Here is a 12,446-nt window from a genome sequence, read left to right as displayed (position 1 = left end):
CACTGCATGGCACCACATGTGTGCTTTGATATTAATCTGTAAACGTTAGTACACATTCATGTTGACCAATGTAATAATAATGGTAATAGCTTAAATTTATATAGTGCCTTTCAGGATACCCAAGGTCGCTTGACTAACAAAGGGATGGGTAGGGAATGGGACTCAGAGGCCAAAGGCCTCAGAGAACAGGTGTGTTTTAAGGTGTTATTTGAACACGTCTAGGGAGGGCTTGATGGTGTTTTAAGCCCCCACCGTCGACTTCAAGGCAGCGCTGCAATCGTTGGCTTCAAAATCTAACCTTAATCCTAACCCTTGCCTAACCCTAGTGCCTTCCATGCAGCGCTGCCTGGAAGACGATGTTGGGGGATTAAAACACCAAAAGGCCTATGGAGGGGGCAGTGCGTAAATGGAGGAGTAGCTTGTTCCATAGACTGGGGGCTGCAGCACAGAAGGCTCTGTCCCCAAAGGTCCGGAATCTGGTGCGGGGAATGGCAAGATTATCTTTTTGGCAGAGGACCGCAGGGAGCATGATTGACTGTAGGGGTGGAAGAGATCTGTAAGATACTGGGGTTCAAGTGCGTGGAGGGATTTGTAGGTGAAGATGAGGATTTTAAAAGTGATTTGTATGTATGAAAATGAATATTCCTGTTCCTCTTTTGGGAGCCAGACCAAGTGTGAGTAATTACAAACAGATATTCCAGCATTCTGTCCTCAGACCATGTCGCGAGTAGCAAATACATTACATAATTATAAAGACAGCAATTAACTGGCATTCATTACGCAGTGCCTTGATTACTGCCGTATATGCGGCTACATGTTTTCCTAGTAGTAAATAGAAGTTTATTCTTTAATTATCTTGACTTGCAAGAAGGACTACTAAGGATACACTTATTAGGACACAGCAAATTCCTTAAAATATAATTCTTGTTCAGCTCCTAGTAAAGACCAGAGCCAATTTCACAGTGGCAGCGCTAAGTTATTCAAACAACTACAGAGAAAAAAAAAACATATACATAGAAAACATTTCCAGTATGAAGAACACATACAGAAAGAGGAGAAGAAAAATAAAGGAGGAAATGGCAATAGTAATCCAGAGATCCAGAGTAACCACTGAAAAATTGTTCTACAATTGCTAACAATATGTCAATGTTGTGTGTTCAATGTATGTGTTCTATTATTCAATGCCCTCGGAAACCTTGAGAAGTGTGGGGCAGTCGTGGCTTACTGGTTAGGGCTTCAGGCTTGTAACCAAAGGGTTGCCGGTTCGATCCCCAAATGTGGCCTTTCAGACTGAAGAACAATATATATTGCCAATATGCCAGTAATGGATGTGACTTCACTAATGTACAGCAATAAAAATGTACCTTGACATAAATCTAGCATTCTTGCATTTTGCATTCACACATAGCAACAAAAAAATAAATCTCTGTGTGTGTGTGTGATGCACAAAATTGCAGCAGGGGCCAGCACTAAGTCCTCAGCTGCAGTTAACACACTCCCATGCCCATTGTAACTGACGGCAATTAAGCAGGACAACAACAGTTTTAACTTTAATGATTGTGTTTTGTGGGTGGTGTCTAAATCCTGTTTCATTAAATCCTTTCTTGTATTGTTCCGTTACTTCACATCCAATTTCTTTCGAACACGGTTCACTCAAAGAAGTTTAAAAGTGGAAGACCATGTGACACTTTGCAGAATGAATAGAAATACAGTTGAGGAGGAGGCTGAATCATGCCTAAAACCTGCACTTAAAATGTTTAACAATAGTGTCAAGTACACTTCAATGACTCATCATCTCTATGGTAAAATGAAACACATCATAAAACGGCACCTGTTTGTCATACTATCTTTTCACATATTTAAATTTCTCGGTTATCCCTGATAACACTTTAAATGTCAGCCTGATTGTGTAACACCTGAAGCTACTTTAGCAGAGGGGAATATAAAGCCCAGGTCAAATTAGCTCTTGCCCACAAGTCGCATTCTGCTCCAAAATATAAAGGGTTAGTCCTTAGCCTATATTACAATACAGTGGTGTAGTCTACATGATAAGCAGGACTACGCAGTATACCCACTTGAAAAGCATCACCATCTCAGTATACCATTTTGCAGACCTACACCATATACAGTATGAGGTGTGTTTGCCTCCTGCCCTAGTTTAAGCACCCTGGTCTATCAGCATGGTTTGACTCCAGCTGTAGTGGACTCCTTCTGCCCACATCCACACTCCTGACCTCTCCATTCACTTCCAAGCACACATGTGGGCCAAAGGAAATATCCAGGTCATGACCAATGAGAGGTGGCACACTTTCCGATCCATCCCTGTCTAACCTTCCATCGCAGGTCTTGTAAAGGTAAAATGGCCCAGACAACCGCATCAGGGCTGCAGACGCTAAATGGGTGGCTGACAGAGTGGCACAGCACGGCTGGATAGCCACAAGGAGGGAGCTGGCTATGGATGAATAGAGCCGTCTGTCTCTGCCTGGAGGCAGTACCGAGGCCATCGCTCACTACAGGTAGCAGGAGGGGACACATTTTGCAGTGGGTCAGACAGATGTGCAAAGCGGGACGCTCAATTTCTGGAATAGGGAAGTAATTTCCAGAGGCTATGTGTACAAACAACTGAGAGTCCTTGTGCACGTACTGTACATACACACACACACACACACGCACACACACACACAGACAGACAGAGAGAGAGAGAGAGAGAGAGAAAAGAGGCTGTATGTCTATATCTGTACCAAAGAATAAAATATATCTTTAGTGACTTTAGAATTCCACATTAAAGCTTTGTTGAGATTGAAGATTCTAGATGAGATTGAGATTTAATTACTTTGTTTGGACATAAAAACTCATCATAACATAACCAAACTTCATAGAACATGCACGTGCACACACACACACACACAAAAAAAAAGTTACCCACACTCATACTCAATGGACACAAACACTGTTTAGCACAAAATTGCACATCTTTTAAACACTCTCCATCACGGAAACTTCACACACACACACACACACACATATGCGCACACACACTCACTCTTGACATGTTTATCCATCAGCAGAGGTACGCTGCACAAGAAAGCATTCACCTCATAAAAACCATACGTGTATAGCAATGCTAAAGTGCCACTTCACTGAGATTACATAAGCTAAATGCCTCCATCATACGTGTGTGTGTGTGTGTGTGGTGGGTGGGGGGGGGGGGGGGGGCAGGAGAGATGCCTTGAATGGCTGTAATTACAGAGGGCAGAGAGCAAAGGGAGTCCTGTGGCAGCCGCCGTGAAGCCACTTCACTGCTCATCCTCCGCTGAAGTGGTCGGCTGTCTGTTGAGGCACTCACAGAGATAATCAACACAGTTTCCCAGCTCACACACACACCTCACACACATGCACACACACTTGGTTGTGGCTTGATGTAAGACACCCGATTATGGAGTTGTCATAAGGATCCCTCATCAGCTAGCTTTATTCTCCAGCCTATAAGAACTGAACTGTGACCCGCAAAAGAGATGGAGGCATAAACACACGCTGAGTAAAACTCTGGAGATTACAGTCTGTGAATGAAACATGGGGGGATTAAATTTTCACTTCAAAGGCTAGCTATTTTTTTGGCAAGTCTGGGGTTATCTTAGTTCAAAGGTAGGGTAAGTAATGTTGGATGACATCATGTCTGTTGATGTTTGAACCAAAACGCCAAGCAAAACTATCTCCTTCCTCACCCCACCACCTCTGCTCCCAGAGTAACCGTCCGCCTTCATGAACGTGCCTTTCCAAAGCTAAACTAAGATGTTATGCTATTGCACAGCTTGTTACTGTGAGACCCGCACAATAATTGTTATTCCTATTTTCTTACCATCATGGTGTAGCTCTGTTCCTCGTGGGGCAGGGCGCTACACATTCGCAAAAATGCACTATACACTACTTGTACAGCCATTTGAAAACTACAGTAAAGTTACACATTGCTGTAGTTAGGGGAGTAAGTGAGTACAAGACACTGAATACGTACGTTTCACATTTCTACTGTATACTGTATGCTCTTTACAATTCTACAGCATTGTGAACGAATTTGATAACTAGTTCAACAATTTTTTTATGTGACTCAAGCAATGAAATGAAGACTATTAGTTTTATTTGGAACGACTATTCAGCATCCATAAGTATAGTTCATTTTGACTGACATGACATAAGCAAAGGATAATGTTATAAAACAGAAAATTGTATGAAAGCAATTGATACATGTCCAAAAGCATTTGCAATTTGTTCAGAGGAAGGAGAAATTGCTGCTATGATGTGTACAAATGACTAAAATGTTGTGGAGGTTGAACTAATAGTTATGAGAATTGTCATTCTGATCTGAGAAAAGCACCAAAGCGACTGACAAAAACTGTTAAAGGGGAGTTAAAGGGGCATGATATCACGGTTTGTACTTTGCTGTGCCCTCCTGCAGCCTGGACTTGCGATCACAGCCCCTCATTCTCACTCTCTGCGGCCTCTCTTCACAGCCCTTTTAATCACGTGGTAATAAATGATGACCTGACATACAGGTTATGAGATGTGTAGCGAATGGGATGGGCACAGATTAGATGAGCGACCGCGACTTGTCTTAAGTAGCCCTGGATTTTCCACCTAAAATAGGAATCAGGCCAAGTTGGGTCATACTGTACTCCCATCAACAGCCTGTCAGGAGGGGGCCGCTCGAGCTTGAAATCTCCCAGTAATATTTAGTGTCCCATTCCGTTCCTGGGTCCAAGTAGCTTAAGGGTCAGCAGGTCTTTTTAACTGTCACCCCTCCAGCAGATGACAGCCTCATCTGTAAAATGGACACTTGGAGGTCATGGGCATAGTCCTTCTCCTTTACAGTGTACAAGCACTATCTCTGAGATCTTTTAGTCTTCCAATATCTGAAAAATAGAAATATCTTACTATTTAAATGTTTGACATTTTACTGTTTCATACATTACTAACATCATGAATCACAGATTTATGTTGCTCTATGTATGAAAGTGCACTAGCTTGACATAATTGAGTCTGATACTGCATCATTGGGATGTGATTATGGGGCATGTTTCAACCGATACATGGGGGGAAAATGGTTCTGCGCACAATTGGATAGACCTAACCAATCAGAGCAAATGAAATGCCTTAATTGCTGTTTTTCTGTACATTTTCTTTTTTTTTGTTTGTTTTTGCACTGTCAAAATATTGTGCAACACACGATAGCTTTTCTAGCGAGAGTCTTTTTGTTATAAACAAAATCAAACAAAGCATGCTCGGGTGATGTGAATGGTGTGGCACTGTTGCTCATCGGCCCATCATCGTATAACACAGTTCTAAACCATAGAGACTTTTCAGTGAAACAAGTCCAGACTGAATTTCCTGTATAAGACATATATTAAATTTATGAAGGACTAGAGGAAACCCTAACCTTGTCATCATTCATAGCCACAGTGGATATAGGCCTGATCATCTTGATCTATAATTATTGATCACACCATTTGAAACACCACACACAGAAATGTTCTCGTGGCCAAAACAAATTGTCTCCGAGATCTGCTGTGGGCTTACATTTTTAATGTGATCTGACAGTAATTGATGCCTATCTGCCCGATTTGTCCTCTAGTTTCCAGTCAAGTCTGTTTTATAGCCTACTCTTCTTTATACAAAGCTCTTCTGAGTAATCTTAGAAGATAAGAGAAATTCAAACCCAACTTTTTTTTGTTCTTCTCACAAATGGTCAAAGTATTTTACTTCAGTGTTCTTTATTAACTTTACAACCCTTAACATCTGCCTTTTATGTATCTTATTATTATTATTATTATTATTATTATCATGCTTTTTCAAATCTGACCTTCAGGGCAAAGAGCATATATATACATAGGGTCTTTCCTTCACTCAGTACCAGGAAAGACTGAAGGATTCTGTAACACATTTGGCACTGCAATCCCTTGTAGTGCAAACATAGAAGCTGCTTTCAAAATGCCATTCTTTTTGCAAGTCACACCGGGTGTGTGTGAGTAAATGCATAATCGTGGTCTTGGTATGGTGGCTGTGATATAAGAAAGGTCATGGTCTGATAAAAAAAAATACTGTATTTCTGTGTTTTTTCACAGAGATGGAGCCAGTCCTCCTGCAAACACTGTGAAACTAAAATAAGTTGGAAAGAGCACGATATTCTATCATATGCACATACATTTCCATTACAAGTTTCAATGTTCTGGAAAAAAAAGACCTTGATCAAGGACCGCAACATTTCACTGAGCTCACTGGAACATGACAAAACAACAATTCATTCATCTTGAAAAATCAGAGCTCAGAGCAATGACATGTCATCAGAAACTATTTCTGCTATAAGTATGATACGGTGGAGCGTGGTGAGCGAAACGGAAATCTCACAGAAACAGAAGTTGCACCTTTTTAATTGGTTCAGCTCTGGACTGGGGAAAGTGTAATAGCGAATGAGACGCTGTAAGTGTAGATCAATTTCTGTGGTGTTTGTTACTCTAGTTGTGAGGAATAGCAGTGGGTGTGTGCGTGTGCGTGTGCTTGTGTGTGTGTGTGTGTGTGTGTGTGTCTGTGTGTGTGTGTGTGTACTGTATGCCCAAACGGTTATGGTTGTTACTCTGAAAGCCATGCATGATAGGACTTTCTGCTTTTGCAGCAGATTATTTGGAAAGCTTAATGTTAGTCTAGCAAAGGATGGTTGCAACGATTGTAAAATTCTAAAAGCACATGAATGGTCATAAGCACACATTTGCAGCATGCACTGTATTCCCCAACAGTGTTGTAAACTCAATAAAATTGCTGAGCTGTACTCAAAGCTGCCATATTGTTCAGGCACCACAAAAGTTTTAAGTTCACTCGACTAGTTTCCCAGTTATTGATTATTTTGACAAGATTAACTCTTAGTATATGAGTAGAACTGACCCCCAAACTCATTTTTTTCAAGAGTGGATTGAAATTACGTCTGACGTAATAAAGACGTGCAACTTCATTGGTTAGGTTCATATCAACATGGCAAATAACCTAATAACCTACACAAACCAACATAAACCAATAAAAAAAAATCAGAAATCCCAATGAATGGTGAATTAACTAGTCTACGATCGATTGTGGCAGTTAGTAGGGGTGTGACTTTCGAAACTGACGTCTCGAATCAGTGTCGAGGCTTCGAAGCACAAGTGTTTCGAAACGTGGTTCAAAACAGCCATATCATGTGACCACTGCTTCGAAACATCGTTCAAAATCCCCATATCATGTGACCAAAGTTAAGTGAACCTTCGGTACGTTTCACCGGTGTCGGCAGGCGTGCCAGCGCGTTCAATTAACAGTGTAGCTTTCTATTAAGCAATAACCATGATGGTGTAGTGGTTAGTGAGGGTGTTTTTTGCACGGTAGACCAGGCTGCTCAAATGTGGTTCGATCCCCGTTTGATTTGTAAGGTATTGTTTCAGATCGTAGGCCTATCTGTTTATGTTTTCTTACTTCACCATTAACCACAGTTTCAACTAAACTCTCAAAAATCGAGAGTTTTTATAAGAAGAAAGTGATTTAGAGAACACATAGTTGCAGCAATAAGATTCTCTTTATTGTGACTTCATGTGGTCTCCCATCCAGTAATTGACCAAGGGTATGCTGCTTAGCTTTTCACAAAGACTGAACACAGGTAACACAGCGAGCCACGAACTTTAAAGACTACATTTCCAATACGAAGTATTTGACAGATTTGTTTCACCCTAAACAGCTCTAAGGTGTCGGAATTGTTTCAAAGCTTCGGAACAATTCGGCACAATTGCTTGGAACGTTTCAGTGTTTCATAAAGGCTCGCTTTGCCCATCCCTAGCAGTTAGTAAATTGATACACTTTGACATCGTAGGCCTAAGACTAATTGTTTGCAAGGACTGCTGCGCACCCGGATGTAGGCAGGCAAGCTGCAAGCAATCAATGAGATGATCCATCAATCATCATCAGACTGCTACTACACAAAGGTAAGAACGCGCCTAAATGGAGGTGTAGCCTACTTTGTTTATTTATTTGTGTAGCCTACCGTCTTCCAGCGGGCAGACCTCAGCTAAAGTGTAGGCTATGTAAGAGAGACCTTTTGCGGGCTAGCTGCATGTTTTATAGCGAGTTAACTAAAGTTTGTTGTCTGAGCTGTCAGCCAGCCAGCCAGCCTGTTGTTGCACTACTTTAGTGGAAACTGGACAGACAAACAGTATGGTTTAGCATTACCAAAGATCCTTTTATCAACCGTTTCTGGTGTGGCCTACTTTGGCCGCGCAGGTTAGACACCAAAGCAACGTTTCATAAGTTGGAAATAAAACACATGACACGCACAAACAGGCAGCGCACTTTTAAACATTTTATTAGTAGCATAAGGTGCCATAAGCTATATGGTTTGCATTAGCTGCTAGATGTAATGCAAAGTAACACTGCAGGGTAATTCTTCAACTATGATACTTTTCTTGTCCTTGGAAGAAATAAGAAAAACTAAAACATATTTAGGCTACTTTGGTTTTTGGTGGTGGAAATGGCATTGCCCTAAAAACACAGTTTATTTGCTTCATAGTAGGCCTACTAAAGAATCTAGTAGAAAAAAACATCATAATAACATAACATTTGGCAGGGACGCATTTTTTTTTAAAAATCTTAATGCTTTTAAATCTTAAATTTGTCTATGTATGTCATGTCATCTCCACCACACTTTGTCATTTCCAAGCACAACACATATTTTAAGTTAAACATGTAAAAATAATACAACATACAACATTTCTGGAAAATTAATAAATTGAATATTTTGGCTGATATGTGTAATATTTAATAAAATACATTTGGAACAGTAGATGTTATTTTTGCTTGAAAACACACGTTTTGTTGTGTTTTGGAAACATGTGATTGGGCAGTTGTGGCCTACTGGTTAGGGCTTCGGACTTGTAACCGGAGGGTTGCTGGTTCGAACCCCGACCGGTAGGAACGGCTGAAGTGCCCTTGAGCAAGGCACCTAACCCCTCACTGCTCCCCGAGCGTGGCTGTAGCAGGCAGCTCACTGCATTGGGATTAGTGTGTGCTTCACCTCAGTGTGTGTTCACTGTGTACTGAGTGTGTTTCACTAATTCACGGATTGGGATAAATGCAAAGACCAAATTTCCCTCACGGGATCAAAAGAGTATATATACTTACTTATACTGGAAATGACAGTTAGACTTTTGGAATAAAATGTCAAAAATATATATTATTCAAGTGAAATCTTTACAGCCACTATTAGGGCAAGTTTCTAGAAAGAGTAGATAATTAAACCATGCAAAAAGATTTTTACTGAAAGATGTTACATTTTCTGAAAATTACCAGGTCAAAGAGCGCCATAGTTGAAGAATAACCCTGCAATAGCATATGTCTTATATTAACGTCAATTCCAGTTTTGTTAACACGGATAGGAAGCCAAGTTGTAGCTCCGAACTTACTGACAATAGCCTAAGCATGATCAATGGCAACATCCGACTCTGATAGGCCTGCCTATACAGAAGAAGAAGAGACTGTCTGACTGACTTTTGTTCATAAAAGTGAAATAATACTGTTCATAATATTTTTCCCCTCAGGACCAGATGGCTGTGTGACATGTTTTCAGTTCTGTGCAAGGAACCACCATCACACCATGGTAAGTGATAACTTATTTGTCCTCCATTTACTAGTGTCACAATGTAGCCAACGTGTAGCCTATATTATTATAAGTTATAGGGATATTTTGTAAGCATTTATTTATGAGAATGAGAATAGCCTAGCCTAATGTTATCCCTTTGCATCTCTCCACAGGGATACACAAAGGCTAGGGTTGAGTGATGTTTTTGTATCAAAGAAGGGATGACACCTTAGACTTATTTTATGTGGCATTTTCAAAATGTGTTGGCTATGCAGGTCATGTGACGCCTCTTCCGAGACACAGGCTCAGTTACTTAGTTAAATCACAGTCAGTTTTCAAGGGTCAGCCCATTACCATGCATACACCACTCATGCATTTGCTCATTCCAGTCTATTAATGCACTGAACATTCATCTCTCACGATTTCATAGAAAGACAGAGCAGGAGGTTGCATATCAGGAGCGTGAAGGAGTTAATCTTGTATTTACATGTCACCTGTACTATAGTCTTATTTAATATATGCATAGGATTAATATTCTGCTGATTTGTGTCTTCCACTTTGGCCAAAATCCCTCTGTCTTTCTAGGAAGACGTCAATGTCAACAGCAGAAGGAAAATTACTCTGCAGGCCCTTCCCATCTTCCTGTGGGAAGATGGATTTTTTAAGACCTGGAATGTAAGTTTTTGATTAAATAGTGTGTCCTTTTTCACTCTCTTCTTTTTTTACTTTGTCTTCTCTATATATCTCTATTTCTATTCAGCCCTCTCTGATACTACCTTGCAGCCAAAAGACAACAACCACAACCATCTTCCTAGCCACCAGAATAGCAATTAAATCATACTACAGTAATTCACCAAGAATGTCATATTTGGGAATTTTACATTAACTTTTCATTCACTGGTATTTCATATTATATTAAATACACACGTAGTGTTTTTCATTGACTACTCTACTCATTAACTAATTACTGTCATGTTCTTCAGGCAGAAGAAATTGGCCTGCCAGACTTCTCAGATGCAGCTGTAGCTATTCTCACTGTCTCGGGTGATACAGACTCCCTTGTGAAGTTTGGTCCTGCTATCCATTCTATAGTTCTTGACGGAGATATTGTTGTGTGTGATATAGCAGAGTTGACAGAGACATAATTTGGCTATTTGGCTTAATGTATGCACTTCATCTCGATTATCCAAAGCAATTGTCCTACACATTTAATTTCATTCAAAAAATTATAATGGGTTTGGAAGACCTGAAGCGGTTACCTCCTAGACTGCTGCTTAGCCTTAAAAATAAATTGCTGATGATGGATGAGTAAGCATTCTGTTTTCCAAATGTCATGGTTGATATTGCCAGCATGTTAATACTCAAGCAAGCAATGGAGCTTTTTCGCTTTTATTTATGTTGGCCTATTATTTTGTTATTTGAGTATTATTACCTTTGTTGAAGTGGTAAAAGTTTGTTATTTCTTTGATGTTCTGTATTAACCGCATTGCTGGGGATGTTGTTCTGTTAGAATTCTAATGGAATTCTTAAATAAATGGAATCTGCATTGAAATTGTCTTTTGAGTAGTTTTTTATTTGAATCATACAAATAAAATATTTTTGATTTTGAGGTAAATAGTAAACCTAAACAGTCAAAAAATGTGTTTCAATAGAGTGAAGTCGACTTAAAAATATAAGAGACTGAAGTGACAATGTTTAGGTTTGAGAAACTGAATGAGTCATGGTGATAACATGAATATATTATTAGGAGTGATAACTTAAAAAAATCAACTCCATTTCCAGTGTCAATTTTGTTAGTTTTAACAATGGTTTCAAAATTATCAGGTTCATTGAACTTATCAACAATTTAAGTAGCGATTACTTAAAATGTTTGTTTGTCAAATTATTATGTTTCAGTTCATCAACTTCCTAAAAAAATGAGTGTGAATAACTTCTAGTTTAGAGTAGTAATTACTTAAAATGTTTGTTTGTTGAAATTATTTGTTTTAATGTTGTTCATTTTCTCAAAGATTTGGAGTCTTAAGAGCTTGTCTGACTAATGTAACAATAACTTAAAATATCTATTTCTCACATTATTCTTTTTAATTTTATCCTTGTCCTTAAAGATTTTGAGCATTAAAAAAAGTCTCATTTTAAGTAGAAATTACTTAAAATATTTTTTAACATAGCTAAATATTTTGAGGTAATCAGTTTCATCAAATATTTTGAGTTCATTGAACCTGTTGGGGTTTACAGTGTGGAGATATGGCACGCTCTTAAGTCTGGAGTTGCTGGTCAGAAAACTGTGGACTGTGTCATAATATGAAGCTGACTTGATTGAGAGCAATCATTGGTGTGCCGTTCTAACCAGAATCATCAGCATTGTATGCCACTTAGCTGAGTGTAATTCACTCTTTCATGGGATGTCCGATAAACTCTATGACCCATCCACGCAATTTATTTTGGTGAAGTGGAGTTCCTCATTAAGTTTTCCCCAGTGATGAATGAGCACTTGCAGAGAATTCAGTCATGACACAACATTGCTTAAGAAAGGACATTCACAACGAACCCATATAATAGATTGGAAGGATGATAGTTCAGACGATAACTACTGTACCTGTTGTGTTTTGCATTCAGCAAATGTCAGTTACACTTTGTAGTATGGCTTGCAAGTATTTTATCTCAACGCTAAGAGTACTCCTAAATCACACTAAAACTTTTTTAAGGAGTTTTCTCTTAAATTCGCCAGTTAGGAGCTACTTTCAGTCTTAAGGTTCTTGAATACGGCCCCTGATGTTTCAATAACAGAACATTTTACTGGATTTCT

The 12,446-nt window shown here is 39.4% G+C and overlaps 1 long non-coding RNA gene across 2 annotated transcripts; it reads left to right on the top strand.

Moving 5' to 3' along the window:
* Nucleotides 1-6,771: 6,771 nt before the first annotated feature.
* Nucleotides 6,772-11,192, top strand: LOC143136241 (uncharacterized). 2 transcript variants are annotated; one of them, XR_012989276.1, is made up of 4 exons: nucleotides 6,772-7,991; nucleotides 9,600-9,658; nucleotides 10,226-10,315; nucleotides 10,624-11,192. It is a non-coding gene; the product is annotated as an uncharacterized LOC143136241 (long non-coding RNA). The 2 variants fall into 2 exon arrangements; XR_012989275.1 differs by lacking the exon at nucleotides 6,772-7,991 and having other exon boundaries at nucleotides 7,999-9,658.
* The last annotated feature ends 1,254 nt before the right edge of the window (nucleotides 11,193-12,446 follow it).

The sequence above is a fragment of the Alosa pseudoharengus genome, unplaced genomic scaffold (assembly GCF_046254945.1).
Source record: "Alosa pseudoharengus isolate Yale_2024_CS ecotype anadromous, Long Island Sound unplaced genomic scaffold, YU_APseudo_1.1 YU_APseudo_1.1_scf_20, whole genome shotgun sequence".
NCBI classification, from domain to species: Eukaryota; Metazoa; Chordata; class Actinopteri; order Clupeiformes; family Clupeidae; genus Alosa; species Alosa pseudoharengus.
The sequence above is the reverse complement of the archived record's forward strand: the minus strand, read 5'-3'. Positions and strand labels throughout refer to the sequence as shown.